This window comes from Ornithodoros turicata, unplaced genomic scaffold (genome assembly GCF_037126465.1).
Source record: "Ornithodoros turicata isolate Travis unplaced genomic scaffold, ASM3712646v1 Chromosome15, whole genome shotgun sequence".
NCBI lineage: Eukaryota > Metazoa > Arthropoda > Arachnida > Ixodida > Argasidae > Ornithodoros > Ornithodoros turicata.
In genome coordinates, this window is record NW_026999318.1 from 3,331,640 (window position 1) to 3,351,616 (window position 19,977).

Below are 19,977 nucleotides of genomic sequence, written 5' to 3' on the forward strand. Positions count from 1 at the left end.
TTGTATTTGCTTCAATAGACCTTTTTCAAAAGTCAGTCTGGCCACCTTCTAGCAGACGACATTCGGCCATATCTTTCGCACGTCGTACATGTGGTGCTGTGTATGGTAACCGAACGCAAGATGGCGAACGAGAATATTCAGTGGTCGAGACACTTGACGAACATACCAGATAGGTTTTCCCAAAGACGTGTGGGCGCCTTTTGTTAAAATATGAGTGCATCTGCCACGACTGACCGCGTTAGCGAGGACAGTTGTCATATACGGGTTCAACTTCCATCCGCGTCGCCTTGTTGACTTTCAGATGCGGTACAGCATATTTTTTTATGCTGTATTGTGTTTCTTATGCACATTTCAAGACCAGTCGTGTATTTTGAATGTGGGACCTTACTGTGTTGCATGCTTTCCCCGATGCTTCCTACTATATGTTCTATGCTTTTGCCTGCAAGGTATTTATAGTTCGTCGATTAAGAATGGCAACAGAACGCTTCTGACGATAGTTACTTGGAAAGCCATGAATCATGTGAACTTTAGCCGCCAAACTGTTTGTGCACACGCCTTGTTTCCTTCGGCGTCTCTCACGCCACGATGGCTGCAGAAAGGCACGCAACAACGGACTGCCATTACAAATGCAGATGGATCATCCACTCGTGAAAACAGCGATGCTTCGATGTGAAAGCAGACCAAGTCCCAGGCGCGGACGACAAAAGATCACCCCAGACGCGCGGTTCGAACAGAGCCATACTGTCCGCGCGCGGGAAGCGCTTCCATCCTTGCCCAAAATATGTCGGACGCGCGCTGCCAGAGCGTAGTTGGCTCGCCTTAAACTAGATGGCGCCGACTTATGAAAACCCCTTATTGATCACTCGTTTGACATCAGTAAAAATATTCTCCGAGTTCGGAATGCCTCATATTTCTGAGTTGTGTTTCATATTTGATTTTGTGTGGTTCATCTATATAGAACTCTCTGTTGCAAGATATTACAAAAATTCATGCAATGAAATTGGTTTCTCATTTTTGGTTGAGTATAGTTGCTATCATTTAATAATTTGGACTTTCTCTACATGTTCAATAAAAAATATTGCCCCTGCACAAACTAAGCCGACTATGTCATCCACTTTGACGAAAGACTTCCGTTTCAAGGAAAGGATGAGAAAATATAGTGATCCCCACGAATAACATCGGCATCTATTTGCGCTGCACAATAAAATATATCGCCTGTGTACTATCTTATCTAACCTCGAGAGCGCCCTGTTTGCTTGAGGAAGGAAAAGGAATATATCCCCAGATTCATCTATATAGAACTTTCAAGATATTACAAAAATGATATAATTAAATTTGTTTCTCGTTTGATTGAGTATTGTTTCTATCATTGAATACTTTGGACTTTCTCTACATGTTCAATAAAAATACCGCCTCTGTTCAAACTTAACCGCCTTGTCATCTACTTTGATGAAATACTTCCGTTTCAAGGAAAGGATGTGAAGAGATAGATGCCGGCATTATTCGCGGGGACCACTATTTGCGATGTACCATAAAATATATCGCCTTTGTACTATCTTATCGTGCCTCGAGAGGCCCCTGCTTGCTTGAGGAAGGAAAAGGAATATAGCCTCCAACCCTTTGAGCGATAAAGCATGCGCAGTGCTTTGGTCGCATAGACAGAGAGATAATGTCTCCGGGCTTTGAAGAAAAACCGAGATCCTCTCATACTGTATGGTGCCTGGGTGTTGGATTCATAAAACAAAGTAAGGTTTGTAGTGTCCTCTTAGAATGAAAATTGTATAGTGTTCGATTAGACTATGTCACAAGGATCCATCTTCTTTGTAGTGGTATAGATTTTATTTCCTCTTGTGTTCGTGTCGTTCTTGTCGTTCTTGTTCTGTGGTCTTCCAAGGTCTCTGCTGTTCACAATTAATTACATACACCTATCAGAACTTGTAATTAAAGCTCCAATATAGATTCCCTATTGCACTCGAAAGGTTCATAACTGTCACAAAACAGGCGTACGCCTCCCGTCTTCAAGAAATCAGGGCAGATATCATTAGAGCTGGTTGTTGGCTAGGAGAGTGCTATGCGGTGAAGTTCAATTAATAACATATCTATTTTCTGTGTTGGATTCATAAAACAAAGTAAGGTTTGTAGTGTTTCTTAGAATGAAAATTGTATGGAGTTCGGTTAGATTAAGTCACGAGGATGATTTTATGAGAGTTAAAATGATAGATTATTCTCCTCTGTTGTTTTGATTAAGAATATCTTCTTTGATTAAATGTAATGTTATAGATTTTATTTCCTCTTGTGTTCGTGTCGTTCTTGTCGTTCGTGTTCCGTGGTCTGAAATTTTCTTTGAGATTATTGGGGTCCACCGCCGCCGCCGCAATGTATATATTATTGAAAGTAGAATATGAGATTCTCTTTCAGATTATTGTTGCTATAATGGAAGTATGATTGTTGATATTAAAATGTGTCTTTTTCAGATTATCCAGTGTGGCCGCAGTATTGTACGTATTATTGAATGCGAATGTAGTTTCATATAATAATAAGTCATTTTTCAGGTCGTTGGTGCGGGGCTCCGTAAGTGAACAATTGGTCAGCAATGTGATGAATGTTGATTTCATGGTTTCTGAGAACTGGATATATTAATAGTGAATAAATTATGTATATTCTTTGCATGTACTGTCTTGTGTTTCATTTCTTCTGTTCCAGGTGATGAAGGTTTTTCGGCTTGGTTTTTCTGCTTCACCTAATTGGCATCACAATTGGCAACACTATTCGCATTGATAAATATATTTTCACTTGTACTTTTTGTGTATGACTCCTCTTTGTATGTCTATGTATGTTATAACCGCGCGGACAACCCTCCGCGCACGCACCGCCACCCGGTAAGCGGGAAAAAATACGCGAAGGACTCAGGGGTCAACGACACAGGGCCCAGGGGTCAATGGAACGTGGAGGACCCCGGTCTCCTACGACCAGCCCTCTTACTACTGATGATTTAAGTCGGTTGGTGAATACGGGTACTCCAGTTTCGGAAAGTTAGTGCCCGTTGGGTCCCAAGGCAGCCCTCCGTGTTTGACCGGCAGCAAAGACTGGAAATCTCCCAAGAGCTAAGGTACCGTTTCGACGCTGAAGGACAGTCGTTCCTTGATCGGATCATCACGTGCGATAAAACGTGGGTGCACCATTTCACTCCTGAGTCTAAACGCGCATCAAAACAGTGGAAGCATCCGGGCTCGCCAGCTACCACGAAGTTCCGAAGCACCCCACCTGCGAGTTAGGTAATGACCACGGTTTTCTGGGACAAGGCTGGCGTTGTTCACGTTGATTTTCTGCCCAGTGGTAGCACCATCAATAGTGCATATTACTGCCAGGTTCTCAGAGATGTGCATAAGGCACTGAAGCAAAAGCGGCCGGGCTTCATCACCAAAGGAGTCCTCCTGTAGGACAATGCACGCCCGCATACCGCGCATCTCACGACAGGCACTTTACAGGAACTTGGCTGTGAGTTGCTGCCGCATCCCCCTTACAGTCCAGACCTCGCCCCCAGCGATTTCCATCTCTTCGGGCCACTGAAGGCGTTCCTTGGGGGCCGCCACTTCGCCTGCGACGACGAGGTCAAGAATGCGGTCCGATCATGGCTGCTATGCGCCGGTAAGGATTTCTACGCTGCTGGCATCCAAGCCCTCGTGAAACGCTGGGACAAATGAATTAGTGCAGCTGAAGGGTACGTTGAAAAATAAAACTAATTTCTCGCTTACTTAACTAACTCGCTTACTTACTTTAATTTTACTTTTGCGAAAAATTAAATGTTCCGGTTTGACTTGAACAACCGTCGTATGAGAGAACAAATGTTAATCGAACCGACAAAATTAAAGGACAACTCCGGGCTCAGATGTCTTTAGGAACATTAGCGCATGAGTTTTGTCACCTTGTCTTTCACATTGCTTACAGAAATAGCAACACACCACCCACTGCTACTCTGTGGTGAAAAAAAAAAAAAGATTCCTAATGATACCTAGATCACAATATATGAACTAAGCCTAAAAAGCAGACCTCTTGTTCTGCATTGTGAAGAAGAATTCATTGTCCGTATACCCCACATCCACGCACCACATGTCTTATCTTCACATATCATATGTAGGCCTATCTTCGTTCCGGAAGTCAAAGGCAAAGTAAAGAAGAAGTAAAGAAAACAAAGCTCTAATACAATCGTGTTCTCTTTTCATAACATGGTGTTACAAGTGGGGTAGGAATGGACGTCAGTCCTCGTGGCATGCAATTCCTAATACGCAAGAGGTGGTAGAAGGAGTTATCAGTGAAAGAAGCACTTACACGATCACTAAGCGGAATGAGAACAGGCTTTGTTCTGTGCAAAGTAAGTGGTTTCTGCAGTTGTTCTATCACTCTACATGCTGCGTTTAGGTATGATGTGCCGCTGCCAACTATCACATATGACTATCTTGGTAAGTTGTTTCGAGCTAGTCAAATTCGAAACGTTGGACAGCTATGTGGTACAAGTTCACGAACCCTTGTAGGCAGGATGAGCAGCATATCTTTTCCAGCATGAAATACTCTCAGAAAAGTGTACAGTACACGAGGCACAACCCAAGATTTTTCCACACGTTCTCAAAGCTCTTCGGGATAAAGCACACCACATAAAGCCTACGCTTCACCAGGCCCAACAGCCTTGCAGTGAAAGTCTCTGGAAAAGCATCGGTCATGTGGAAGGAAAGGAAGCTGACAGATCAAATTCGGCATTGCATGCACTGCATCGGCCTCTTGAGGCAGCTGTATTCATGCAGCACTTGCCACGATGCTCCTGCACAGCCTGCTTGTTTACAACATCGAAAAACTGGACTTAACACTCAATGCATTCATCGAAGCGAATACTAGGCTCGGACAGTGTTTGGTGGAACTTTGGTACTTGGATTTGCTTTTGAAATAAACGTGAGCATTCAGCGAATTGTGGTGTCTTGCACCGTAAAGCAGAATACTCGATAGGGTGATCAGTGTTGTACTGATTCGCCTTGTGACTTTTTCCTGTGGGGGTACCTGAAGGCGAAGGTGTACACAGGCCGCATATCAACGGTACAAGAATTAAAGGACATAATAGAGTGCGCTGTCCGCGCGCTTGATCCAGAAGTGCCGGAGAGGGTGTTGTTGTTTTACTGGCCCAGGAAAAGAGTTGGACAACGGCCTCTTGATCGCTCCTCTCTGGGGAGAGAGAGAGAGTGATCGGGTGATTGTGTCTGTTGTTGAATGTTTAGTGGCGCAAGGGCAGCTAGAGCTGTCGAGAGGTCGTGAAGCGACCAACGTGTCAACTTAGCGCTTTTCAGTAGGACTTCGCCCTTGCTGGACCAAAGAACGAAATACAAATCAGTGCGAAGCCGGAGCGCATTAAACTCGTGAAGCGCGCATTCATTAAACGCATTAAAGCGCATTAAACTCGTAAACACGCGTCAGGGAGGACTACACAACATATGTTTGCATAGTAACCTATTGTCACGGCGCAATTTAATTGCCAGACCACTTAAATACGCAGCGTGGCCAAGGACTCTCAAGTCTGGTGGAATTTGGCTACTTTGACAGCGTACGGGTACCGTAGTTCCATTCTCTCTGGCAAAATGACCGTGATGGCCTTTCTCATGGAACCCTTCTGAAGACACAGGATTTCTCCCTGTCTATATCTGCTTTGTAATATAACACTCACTTGGCCTTTGGTGTGCTGCAAAAAAAAAATAAGGCTAATAACACCGCCCAAGTGGCGTTATTATCCGAAGTGATGTTATTAAGTGTGCCGTAGCGGGAGGATAGCTGGACACCCCATCGAAGTCAAGCATTTCTTTGACATTGAGAAAGTACAGGGTGGGTGCTATGAAAGGTCAGTCACATTTTCGCGCGTTGCGCGATGCCGACTTGACAGACAGACTTCCGCTGCCACAGAGTGAAGAAGTTGCGCGAGGAAACCCTACAAAAAAATTGTCGTTATCAGGCACTGCGCAACAAAATAACTTACGGCCACGCAAACTTTCCTCTTCAGGCATTTCCTATGCGCTATACCGATGTAAACACGCCAGTCTGCCGATAGTTGTTTGTAGCTTCCGCATGGGGCGCTAGTGACGTCGAATCTGAAACAAGCTCATGTGGTCGCGTATTTCTGTTATGCACGATACGTACCCGTGGTACTCATTGAGATATACGTTTAACGAAGCTTGAAGCGATTTGGTTTAGATATTTTCTGCACATTTTGCGGTTCGTATGGCGCGTCCTAGCGAAACATTTCTGCTCCGTCTCATAGCAGACGACAATCTGTTTGCCATTGCTTTGTTGCAAGAATGACACTTTTAGCCGCCTTTCTAACGTTTTTATTTCATTCATTTTGTGTCTCTATACAGTTTCATTAGGCTCTATTATTCCTGTTATTATATTCGTTCGTGTTCCATTTGTTTCTGCCGTATTTTGTATCCTTGGTGCCCTGCTATGCGCCAGTTGACGGTTCAGGAGCGTACCCATGTGGTACTTTGGTACACAGAATTGCGAGGCCTTAAGCAAGCACGCATCAAATTTCGTCACCGATTTCGTCGCCGTCCACCAAGTGACAGGACAATTTTAAGATGGGCACGCCGCTTTGTGGGATGCGGTGCTGTAGAGAATAAAAAGCACAACCGCACAAACGTGGTAGTTACCGTGGAACTCGAACAAGCCATCATAGGGTCGTACGTGGCTTCTCCTCGGATGTCCATTAGGAGAACCGCAGGGCTGTTCACCGTTTTCACGTCAACGGTTCGCAAGATACTGAGGCGTCATGTGTTCCGCGCATACAAAATGCAGGTGGTGCACCCCCTAACAGAAGACGACTACGCTCGCAGAGTTCGATTCTGCAAAGATGAGCTTTCCAGGATACGAGAAAGCCCGGCGCACCAGCAGTTACTCTTGTTTAGCGACGAGGCAACCTTCCACACTAGCGACCACGTTAATAGGCACAACTGCCGATACTGGTCGTCAGTAAACCCTCATTGGCTACTGGACCAGCCAGTGCAGTCGCCAAAGACGACCGTATGGTGTGGCCTGTGGCGCGAAGATGTCGTCGGGCCCTTTTTCTTTGATGACACCGTGACGGGAAAGAGCTACTTCAGGATTATAAAGAGGGAGTGTTTCCCGGAGGTAGAATCTTTACATATGCAAAAAGAGGTGTGCGTTTTCATGCAAGACGGTGCACCTCCTCACTTCGCCACAGTAGTAAAGAGGTGGCTCTCAGAAACGTTCCCTGGACGATGGATGGGGCGAGGCTCACCCATAATGACATGGCCTGCCCGGTCGCTGGACCTCATGCCTTGTGAGTTTTTCCGGTGGGGGTGCCTGAAGGCGAAGGTGTACACAAGCCGCATATCAACGGTACAATAATTAAAGGACATAATAGAGTGCGCTGTCAGCGCGCTTGATCCAGAAGTGCTGGAGAGGGTGTTTTCGGCATACCCGAAACGCCAGCAACAGTGCATCGCATTCAGAGGACGGCACATCGAATGTTAGGGGCCACGACCAAATCAGTGTCACAACAGCCCTTTTCAGGGCCACCCAAAAGCATACGCAAAGGCAGCGTCACGGAAAAACCCTTCATCAACTTTAGTAAATTGCAACGTCTTGTTGCCTCAAAATGTTGAAAAGAACAACGCGAAGAAAAACGCGTCACCGGATCATGATAAAGGTGTTGGTATCGTTCTTGACTGTTACCCAAGATAGAATTCTCATGTTGCAATACTTCAGCGCTTCTTGAATTTGCTCCAGGGCTTCAAGAAAGCACTAATCGACATCGGTTCACCAGGAGAATTGTCAAACTTTTATGTGGAACAGAAAACAGAGATAGTTGAGTGGCTTGAAGCCTCTCCAGTTCGCACTTTCTGAAACCACTGTGTCGCCGTGCTGCGAACTTGCTCACGGTAGATGACACCATTAAATTTATATTCGTCTGACCAATCTGGGACATCCGCTTCTCTCCTGAAAGCCAGTGTAAATGTACGACTACTTGAACGGCGTACCATGGCATATACGATACTCCGTGGCGGCCAAGCCACAGAGGCGACGAGGAAGCCCTGTGCCTCATCGAGGCACGCTTTCTGAATTTGCTTTCGTGGCTAGCTGTCGACGCAGAATAAATCAGTTTTGATCCTGACTCATGAGGTAGTCGTATCGTGCTCCTCAACTCCATCCGCTACAAGACCCTGATTACGACTACATTGTAAAGGGACAGCTTCAGAGCAATCACTCTCTTCGAATGTTTCTTTTTAAGCTAGCTTTGGACGCGTCGTGATGCCCAAAGAGACGTGATCGCTTTGCCTAGCCGTTCACAGCCAGATGACAGCGGCAAAAGCAACGAAGGGACGGCGCGTCAGCAGCAGGCGGATGTCTCTAAACTCCAGACAAAGCTGGAAGATGGTATACTGACGGCTTTTATGTCGCGGTAAAGGGCCGCAATTCCTCCTGATTGCGGCACCATCACGTCTCGTTCACTCAAAGAAGTTGGATGGCACCGGCACGCCGTTGGAAGAGGACCTTTGCTCGAAGGTATTTCGAAAGTACCTATGAACTGTTGACCGCACCAGTGCGGAAGCAGATAGTGTATTTAGCTCTGTAGGTGTCTCTGCACCAGGATCCGGTTACGTCTGCATGACAGCAGTCTGGATGCGCTGTCGTTCCTGAGGTCATTTTTCAGGAGCCAAGTAATGCGTCATGCCATACGAGAGAAGGTAAAAAGATACATAGATAGATACACTGCGATACATACATACACTGCGAGAATACGCGTAGATAAGAAGTAAATGACGAGGCCGCGAGATAAGGTAAAAAGAATGACGATTAACCGGTTGGAAACATGAATAATTTAATTACAAGACTTTCGTGCAGTAGGCTGCACTTCTTCAGGTAACAAAATGCATGCTACCACGCGACTTTTTATACATTTATAAAGTCTCGCAGTACCATGTATTTTGTTAGCTGAAGAAGTGCAGTCTGCTAAACGAAAGTCTTGTAATTAAATTATTCATGTTTCTAACAGGTTAATCGTCATTCTTTATACACTGCGAACCAGAACTCACCCGCTGCTTGCGTGGTTTGTTTGTGTCATGTATTTGCGGTTTATCTTTTACGTGCGAATAATATACGGTTTTGCAAAATTGATTATTTAGTTTAATGCATTCAGCATTTTTGCGCAGAAGTACCAGCAGCATGCTTCTAAATGAGTGAAAATAGTCGAATGAAGCGCATAATTAAACAGGACATTCGTACTACATTGGAAGAGATGACAAAGCTGAAAAACAAGATCGAAGCACTAGGTTACGAAAAAACCGATCCCGCTCCGGGATACCGGGATAGTCAAGGAATTCCGCCATGGCAAAAAGTCCTCGGGATTCCGAACCCTCGGTGCTACCTATGGTAATCAGATGTCACACTCGTCTGCTGCTGACAGTATTCTTTTGGGGTCTCCACGACTTAGCGTGACATCCGAGAAATTAGGAACGGAACCCAAGTGTGATTGTTGTAGCTCCTTACCATAGGTAGCTCCTTACTTAGTCCATACTGCGATTCAACGCACGCAGATGGCATATGATCCGCTGGCGACCAGCGGTATATTGGCTCAGAAAAACCGCGGGATAACGGAACAGAACGCGGGATAAGGAACGGAACCCAAGTGTGATTGTTGTAGCTCCTTACCATACGTAGCTCCTTACTTAGTCCATACTGCGATTCAACGCACGCAGATGGCATATGCTCCGCTAGCGACCAGCGGCATATTGGCTCAGAAAAAGCGCAGGATAAATCTGCCATACAAGCGCTCTTCTGTGGTGCTTCACAACTCTTGCACCAAGCGTAATTTCTGTTCGAAACGACCTTCTCGCGCGTACCTTTCCAAACGCGCATCTTTATAGGAGCAACAAAATACAGATTTGGTGAGGTATACGGAACAAAATTACGGAGATGGTGGCCCCTACATCTGAGATTTTCACCTTGCTGAAAAACCATTTCCAATTCGACAGACAGCCTGTGTCAGGAGATCCCACACGAAATAACGTTGCCTGTTATTCACGGCGCAATTTCACTTACAGAAGCGCTACAAATGGGGAGCATTTTTTCCATTTCCCGATTCCCGCGTCTAGTATTAGCCAATTCCCGCGACGGCACATATTCTTCTCCGGGATCATTTGGCGTAGTGCAAAACAAAGAATACCTAGCTCCGGTATGCGCTTAATCAGAGGGTAACTAGTGCGCGTAATCAGAGGCCACAGGCATCATCATCATATCGAAGTGATGCATTCGATTGCCCTCGAGACAGAACGTTTCTAGCACATGGTACTATGCCGAATAAGAGAGCATAAGACGAAATACGCAGGAATAGGCGTACTTCTTATCCCTTCTCTCAAACTCATGGGGATGTTACCTTCATTTTTTCGAAATCTACAGAACCGTGCTTCCGTTCTACTTTTATGTTCCTAGTGTTGTGTGTCTGAACAGACGCAAATACGAAGTAAAGAACTAATATTCATCACTGATTGCGTTCAATATTCATGTCATTGTTGGGGACATTAATGCACGAAATGTGCCATTTTGCTTCCCACCTGGGTTCACAGAAATATCGGGAAACCGCCGATAGCCACGTTGTGGAGAAAACTCATTCTCAATGATATCCATAAACTAAGAAAGAGCTCAAACCCAACAACGAGCCTTGTGTTCGGCCTTACAGCGAACAAGAACTGATCGTGCGTGTCCCTCGCACCCACCGCCCACACGTTCTACAATAGACTGTATCGGTATCTCCACTCTCCGTTACTTGAGTTTCTCTTATTGACGACAAATGTTTATCTGGTACGATGATAATCATAGTGCGAGTTTTATTGGCGCAAAAGCTACTCAGGCTATAGTGCGTAGAACTACAATGTAATGTGATGAATCTATTTAAAGCTTGAAAGGCATGATGCTAAAAGAACTCACTGGTAGGATAGTCTTTTTTCGTAAGGTGATGACAGAAGTGAGATACGACCTTACTTTCACATACGAGAAACAAGCTCATGAAGAGGTGTAGGCAAAATGAGCAGCACATCGCGGCACAAAAAAAAAAGAAAAAAAAAGAAACCGTTCGAGCTGAGTACACAGCATAATCCACATCTCAAGATTTCAGCGGCTTGACGGAGAACTCCGGCTTTAAGCACACTGCACGCACCCAAGCTTTCCCATTTCCAACGGCCTAGCAGTGAAGGCGGTTCAAGACGTGGAATAGATATGAGGAAGTTCAAAAGGTTAACAAGACCACCAACTAGCACTACCGACTTGCAGCGAAATGCCAAACGCGAGGATGCCCAAGTGAGCTTCTCGTGGCACGTAGATTTCATTCGCGTATACCAGATTTATCGGGGACGCACAATTGTCAGCGTACTAGCGATATAGACAATGCACCAAATAACCCAGTGAAGACCAAGAATGGTGCCGCACGTCAGACGTACACATGAGCGTGGGTCCTCGGTTCTACAGACTGCTACCGAGGAACCGTTTCCACCGGATGGAATTGAATATGTGCGTTGAATAGTGTACGGTGCTCCGTTACGTTCGAAGCGGCGCACCTCCCAGTAGGTGCTAGGCTGAGAACTACCTTTTATTGGAATCTGTGTGTCTGGAAATGGAAATGTGGCAGTCATGGTATCTGTTCAGGTGAATACTTCGGCTTCGTTGCGGTAGAAGGATGTTCAAGTGTTCTCACGTTCTGTGAGCGGCACTATCTCTGCTTTTAGAGAGCCGAATGACGATACCGTAAGATGCGTGTAATCCCGGCGATGTGTTTGTTGGGCCCTTTATTCATTAGCCATTGAAAGCATGGATTATGTACGTTTCCGTTGGCTGGGTGCAGTGTGCGTTGAGACAGGCAAAGCACGTTTTATTAGTTCCTTACTGGAACTTTTATCTGCTCCGAGCAGTCGTGAGGAACGTCACACGTCCATGTTTATAGTTTGTTATCGTGATTGAAATCACAAACAGGACCTTAAAGATACAGAAGAAGAACGAATGTTTTCGTTATATAAATGGAAATCACAGATGCTCAGCGAAAGTAAGGAACAGAAAAACTGCCTTGGACGGAGAGGTCCTTGGGAACGTTGACTCATGAGTTTTGCCATCTTGCTTTTCACTTGGTTAGCACAAACGGTCTGGAACCGCCCAACAGCCACGTTGTGGACACGCTAATTTACCAGGATTCGCACCGATTTTGTGAGCCTTGCACGCGGTTATCGCAGCGAGAGCTGGCTTAAAACTAGATTTCTTGGACTCATCAAGCGGTGTGCTTTGCTGTATCGAATCGCTCATGCCTTTAGCATAAAAAATGAATGGGTATGTTTGTTTGTTAGCCGTCAGTTATTGTTGTAGGTGATTGATAGATTGTGCGTTTGTCGTGCTTGTAGCTGTGTTCAAGCTTAGTTTTATCGGTAAAATTCAGAGTATTATGCTGCTTAATAAGTTTCTGAGAGGAGAAATGTGCGTGTAAGTTGTTGTTTGTTAGCGTGTATCTTGTCATGCTTCGAGATTTTTGTATATGCACTTTGCTCGATAAAGCATGACACGCATTATAACTGTTATGTTGATGAAGGTGCTCAATTTCTGCCGCCATAGCTATTACTTTTCCAGCAGCAATACCGGTATCTTAGCGCTTAAGGCAGAGGGTAGAAATCATCGTCTCCGTAAAACGAATCTGGAGTTCACTGCGATTTGTACTATTTAAGTATTATTATTGAATTTTCAGAGCCAATGTGAACAAGAAAGGGACGGTTGTGTGCCTGCTCATGGAAGCAAATTGCGAAATGGAATGGTGAAAATGACTTTCATATACTTTTATTAATTCTTGCCCTGCTTCACTGCATGATAGGACGCGGAAGTTGCAGGAAAGAATGGGAAGTAAGAAAAACTTGGAGTGCTCAATTGCAAGTAAGCCGTGTTTTAAAAGCGAAACCAGAAAGAAAAGCCGATTTTTGTGAATCGTGTGGCCTTCCACCCGGTTATTGCGGTGAGGGTTGTGTCGAGCTACATTTGTTAGGCTTCCTTCAAACGGTGTGCTTGTTCTTGGAATCGCTCGCGCATTTAGCGCGAATTCAGACAGCAGAAATTAATGGGTGTGCTTGTAATTATGGTTTGTCAGTTGTTCACTTTTCTTTATGTTTTTCAGTGTTAGCCTTTGTTCTGCTTGTGGCTCTGTCCAAGCTTAGATTTCTTGGCAAAATTCAGGGTACGTAGTATTACGCGGTTCAATAATTTTTGGACGGTAGAAACGGGAGTGTTTGTTAGTGTGTGTTCTGTCATGCTTGTCAGTACACTTTGAAATGGAAATTTTAATGGAATGGAAAGTTTAATGGACATGTCCGTCTCTGTGAGACGAATCTGCTGCAGTTTGCTGCATTTCAAGTGATAATATTTAAATTTCATAGCGAACGTGAACAAAAAAGGGATGGTGGTGTGCCTGCTCATGAAAGCAAGCTGCAAAACGGAATGGTGAAAATGCGTTTCATATGCTAAATTTATTCATTCTTGCCCTGCTTCACTGCATGACACATCGTGTCGCAACCAGAAAGGGGGCTGATTAAAACTTGGCGCGCTTTATGCATAGTGCGCTACTTTTAAAAAGCAAAACCAGAAAGGAAAGATGATTTTCGCGCATTTAGTAAGCCTATTGATTACTTTGAGTGTTCTTTGCCATTTATTATTTTCTCATTTTCAATGAAGGCTATTATTTTAGACAGAAGCAGCAGCTTCCATGAAGAGAGATGAGTAGTTTACAGAATTTTTGTACAAAAATTATTGATATGGATCATAATGATTGAAAGTAGAAAAAGCACTTTTTATATATTTATTTAGTCATTTACAAAATCTTTCAGGTAATAGCGCTTAATTTCAAGGCTCAGTTATTTTCTTCTCAGCCTTTGTGCATGGATGGTGTTTTCCTTAATGAGTGAATATAATTTATGATGTTAAAAATCACAGTCATTTCATATGATCTTCAATAACAGGAACAAGGGCTACTTTTTGTAGTAGTAGTAGGAGTTTTTGCAATCTTTATAAGAATTAAAATCAGTAATAGTGCAGTAAAGTAAATAATATTGTGATGTAAATTCAATTAATACTAGGGAGCATGAAGGACTCCTGTCTGGCACTCATTCCTCAGTCCTGATAGCGGGAGCGAACTTTGGAACGTCGATCGTTAGGACGGTACGTGGTTGGGTGCGCAGAGGATCTGCCTCAGACGAAGGGACGAAACGCAGCAACGCGGTGTCTGGTGGACTAGCGCTTCATTCTTGCAGGAAAAGCTATGGCCACGGTTGTGGCGTAGGTGCGCTCCCCTCTGGATTTCGCTTTCATGCAGGATTTCCATAAACAGTGACGTCATAATTGGTTAATGTATTTAATGAATAACAGAGGGGATTTGCGAAGCTCTCCCCTCTGGACGACCTTTGGAACGGATGACGTCACGACCAATGACAGTGCAGAGCTCCTGATGCCCTGGCGGAGAAATCAACGGACGCTTCGTTGCTTCAGGTGGATCTCTCAGTGGCGGTCATGCTGCTAGTGCTCTCCTCGCCACGGATTTCGTGACGAGCGACTTTAGGACGAAGACTATTTTTGACTGAGTGATGTGTGTGGAAATACTTCGGTGCCGGTGAGTGTCTCTCCCACTTTGGTCGAGCGCATATCTTTAAGGCCTAGTTTTCTATTCTTTGTGCATGCTTTCTTTTGTTGAAATGTCTAGCAGCCATGTGAGTGCTCGCTCTCTGTCTGTCTGTGTGTGTTTCCTCGTTCGACAGAATCTGCTTGAGCAGTGCCATTCTTGTCCTGACCTGCCCAGGCCTGTCGTCACCCACTTAAGCCTAGCCTCAGGAATTTGTTGAGTCGACTCCACGTATGCTTTCCTTCGTTGACTCGTCTACGTCTTGAGCAGTACTAATGCCCGCGATTTGAAGTGATATAGGACGTTTACGGTGACAGTGTTCATGATTAGCAGTAGATATTTAGAAGAGTACGGGCACGGTTAGAAGTGTGTGGCCGTGTCGAATTCTAGTAAATGAAGGTTTTTCACTGAGCGCGTGTTTTTCCCTCGCTAGCACAGTTTTTTTTTCTGTAGTCCACAGAAGCCGCCATGATGACGACAATGCTGCCAGCTGACGTAATGCTTTGCAACCTGCCTGGTATGACGCTTTGCAATCCGCTGAGGCCCATAGCCTGATGCATTAATGGCCTAATGCACTAAATATGTGTAGTAATGACTTGTATTATTAAATGAGTTTAGAAAGTATTTCTGCGTATGTGCGCTTCTTTTCATGTGTCTCATCATAGAACATACAAGTTCATGATAATTTGATATTTTCCTCCTCTCTCCCTCTCGCGTTGGAAGGAATGGTAATTGAATTCATTGATTGAAAATTATATTCCACGCTTATTATCGCATTCTTATGCGTGCATGAGCGATTTTAAACGAAAAATAGAAAATTAAAAATTGGGTGGGGGTGGGGGATTGCAAAACTGTGTTTGAGAGAGGAGGAAAATATCAAATTACTCCTTATTTTGTATTATTTCATTACTACTAACCGTATGGCTTTATACAGCCTGCAGGATGTGATATAAGTTGAGGACACCTTCAGATATAGCAGCGATATACAGGGTGTCCCAGAAAACGTGTCATTGAATTATAATAAAAAAACTACACCACCAAGAGTCATGCGGTCAACGGCATTTGCTCTTACTCTGGTTTTGCCACCTCCTGATATGAATGTCACGTAACCTAAGCTTAATTATGTAAATTTTCGCGAGCTTAAGTCTGAAATTTGCCAAGTAAAGGTCACTTTTTTACCCAACCAATGTGAAGAGCGTGTCCAATTTAGTCAAATTAATGATAATTGGCAGGGATATTCAGGAGCTATTTCATCGAAAAAAATAGCCGAACAGCATGCTCTACGCAGCTCCCACAGGATAGCGCAAAGTGAATTTTTCAGCGCAATCTTCGTCGGTCCGACGAAAGGAGGTTGGAAACCCAGCCCTCCCCGTATGCAGAAAAAGATCTGCAGATGCGATGTGCAGACATCGCAGAAAAAGATAAAACAGGCACGGCTTATCACGTCCGACTTTCGCCGGGATGATGCTTGCCCTCTCCCAATTTTAGGAACTGCTTCTTTTTCTACTATCACTCTGTGGGCTGGCTTTGGAACCTCCTTTCGTCGGACTCTGAGTGATTGCGCTCAAAAAGTCATCGCGCGTTATGGTCTGGTGCTCGGAAAAGCATGATGTTCGGCTATTTTTTTCGATGGGATAGCTCATGGGTATCACTGTCAATTGCCATGAATTTGAGTGAATTCTGCTCGCTCTTCATATTGGTGGGGTAAAAAAGTGACCTTCACTTGGCAAATTTCCGAGTTGAGTTTACAAATATTTACATAATTAAACTTACAATACATGACAATCACATGAGGAGGTGGCAAAATCCTAATAAGAACAAATGCCGTTAACCGCATGATTCTAGGTGGCCTAGTTTTTTTGTTATAATTCAATGACACGTTTTCTGGGACACCCTGTAGATTCAGCATAAGGCGGTTAGTTTTGCAGGTGTGCCTTTAACGGACACGACAGTATAAGGAGTGATATTGTTGAAGTACTGAAATTCACAATATGAACGATAGAGGGTCCGCGAACTGGAAGTCCTTTTTTTTTGCTTCGAGAGATAGGACTTCTAGTACATAGCGCTCTATGTCAAAGACACATGGCATAAAGTAACGAACTATGACAGACAACAGAACTTCATCAGAGCCAAAGACCAATAGACTACTCGAGACTGAGAGGTCATCCAGAAACAGTCGTGAAATGTACCAAATTCAATTTCATCTGGTTTGCATAAGTAGTAGAAGCCACCCAGAGCCACGTAGTAAAGAAATATAGCTACTGAAGCCGCTGGTCTTCTGACATGTTCCATTGTTTTTGTTGTTTTCTTGTCCCTGTGTTTGGGATTGCAACAGCCTACAGCTGCAACGAACTAAACCAGCCCGATTAACCCCTCCCTTCGCGTGAGTATATTTCTGCGCAGGCGCAACGTTATCCTCCAATGGATGGGCATCCGGAGCAATCAAGACCTCGTATAGCTTTGTGCAAACCTTAACGTATAGAACGGGCTCTGTTACCTGATGGACATCACGTGCGCGTGACACGAAGGCCGTAGAGACCTGACAGTTAAGGTTCTTGCCATTTGCTTTCCCGAATCGGTCTTTGTTGGCTAGTGAAAGTAGCCTTTGTTTCTGCGTCTTTGCCTTGTTTTCTTATGTGAAGAATACTGCGTCTAGATCTTCATGCAGACGTTGGTAGAATGGCGTAGGTGCAGGCCAGCTGGTGGATGCTCAGGCTTGCCTATCACGATGTAAACGTTGCTTTGTACGTCCATCTTTACACGTGTTCCCAAGACAGACAGAGAGAGTTGCAGACCTGCTGCACGGTACCTCACACCATGTACGGCGTTCCACATGTTGCAGTGATGATGATGATGAATAATGTTTTTTTATGGCGCACTAGTAACTTGGACCATACTGTGCCTAGACAGTGTTATAGTGAGTACATAGACATATATCAGCATATGACGTCCTTCAAGGATAATGTCCTAAGAATAAGACAGAAAGTGACACAAAGTCAGACATTCGTGAGTGAGAGCATACCAGGTTGTCCCGCACGGTAGGCTACCGTGGGCATTGCCACGCCTGTACAGAATCTCTCCGGAGCTACGATCGCTAGCGGCCATGACCGGACACATTTAAGGTCGGAAAATCTCATAATGGCTGCGTCGTCTGCTTGTATGACACTCGCCCGAAAGTGTTTTACGATCACCGACGATCTTTATTTTCTCCGTGAGTTGCTCGCAGAGAATCCCCACATTCTCCTGCGAAATGGGCCTTGATGGACCTACAAGCGGCTGGCTGCGTGTACCGTTATTGTGTGAATGAAGACTGGTTTGATTATATTATATAAAATTTCTGGTATGAGTTTACTATTGCTGTTTTCTCGCTTTCCTTCTCTCCACTTATTGGCAAGTGGCTTGGAACAATGGGATATTCCCGTACCTTCACACACGACATATGTCACCTCTCTTTCCACCTGGTTTACGTAAACGCTAGGAAATAATGCTGTGGAGAAAAGGCATTCTAACTGACGTCTAGAAACCAATAAAGGACTTCATCCCAACAATAAGCCTTGTTTCCTGCTGTACGACAAAGCAGAACTGATCGTCCGTGTACCGCACATCCACGAACCACGATAGCTGTACATTATTCATCCTCCGCAACTAGCGCCATGCCTTTGTTTATAGAGGACGAAGCTCCAACTATGACCATGATCAACTTCAACTAGGATCATTCATTCCATGACATGGCGTTAGAGATGGGACACGAATTCACGTTCACACACGAAATACAAGCTCACTATCCGTTGTAGGGAGGATGAGCAGCACGGAATACTTAATAAGCTAATCGAAACCAGAGGATGCCCCAGTAAGCCTCTCATGGGACGTCAGTTACGGTCGCGAGATTCATCAGACGACGTGTCATTGCCAGTGTACAAGCGATAGCAAGCACACAGAATGCCCCAGGAACGTCAAGTGTCTAGAAAGAACACGTTGTTCGTATGCGAAACGATACGGGATGGAGTCGTAAGGCAAAAGTACAGATGAGTGCGGGTCCTTCTTCTTAGGGTTTCCTATCGGAAGAGTTTCCTCTCTTGCTATACTTCTCTTGATGTAAGCGCTTACTTAAAACTCAAGAGCCGCATCATCTACCAGATGAATTCCTATAGCACGAGCTCAGTGTAGGGTGCCCTGGGGCAAAGGCTGTAATACAGCGATGACCTCCTGTCCCCAGGGTTTCAGGACCTTGAAAACGCCATTACAAGATGAGCGCTCAGGATGCATTGTGGAATAGGGCTGGTGCGTTGTGCGTCCAAGAACTAGCTTAGTTAGAAGAAATGCGTCAGGAGAGGTGTTCGTAAATGTGCAAGACTAAAGTGTCACCCTTGCTGAATACTTGTTGTAGCTAGAAAGATGCATAGGCGCAACCACGTCCTGCAAGGGCTACGTCTGCTTCTGTATCGTCAGAGCCTGATCTAACAAGCTAATCGTTATTTCCCCTTTAAATAACGATGCATCGACGTGAGCGCGCTTCACGTTCAAAATTCCTACCATATCGCTTATGTTTTAGCAACAGATCATTCCTGCGTGTCACGGTCCGTGAGCAGCAACCGCATCACATTCCATGTATTGTCTGCACTGTTGCTTTTGCGGCCCGTCTCGAGTGGATGACACTTGTAATTTGAGAATATTGGCAGTGCCATTAGGCAAAACCTTGAGAGCGGAGCGGCATACGGTTATCGGCGGAAACACGGAACGATGTTTTGCCGTTCCGGCGTCTGGTCGTCGCCAGCCCCGTGCACCTAACAAAGCCTCCCCCTCCTCAGCCAATCCTGTTAATAAGTGGAGACCTGTTTGGTGGCGCCTCGACATGACATTATATGTGCGAGGGGTCGGAACACGAATGCCAACAACAGGTCATTTGATATCGGGCCATCTCCAGGACAAGTCGCACACCTCAGTGGCGTAGCGGGCGCCTCGGAACTGTGCGGCGCTGGTGAAGTGTCTCTTCTAACCTGTGTGCGACTGCGTCCTATCTGATCTTCAACCCCGGATCCATCGTTAGTGTTGTGTGGACAATCTCCGACACGGTGATCTGTTTATTCATCTTTTCATCACTTCACCACGACAAGGGGCTCCCTACCACCACCACCTAGACACACCCCTCAATTGGACACTCCATCAGCCGCAACTTCGATATCAGTTTTATTCGGCCTCATCGGTCTAGACCTCGCACCTGCGCGTGTGACACTGCTACATTTGTGCACACGCGGATCCCTTGGTGGATAATTTCTGTAAGATTGTTT

The 19,977-nt window shown here is 45.0% G+C and overlaps 1 protein-coding gene across 2 annotated transcripts in view; it reads right to left on the reverse strand.

Annotated features, from left to right (window-relative positions):
• Window positions 1-19,977, reverse strand: part of LOC135372430 (uncharacterized) — a 78,153-nt gene that overhangs the window by 23,723 nt on the left and 34,453 nt on the right. The window lies entirely within an intron of this gene.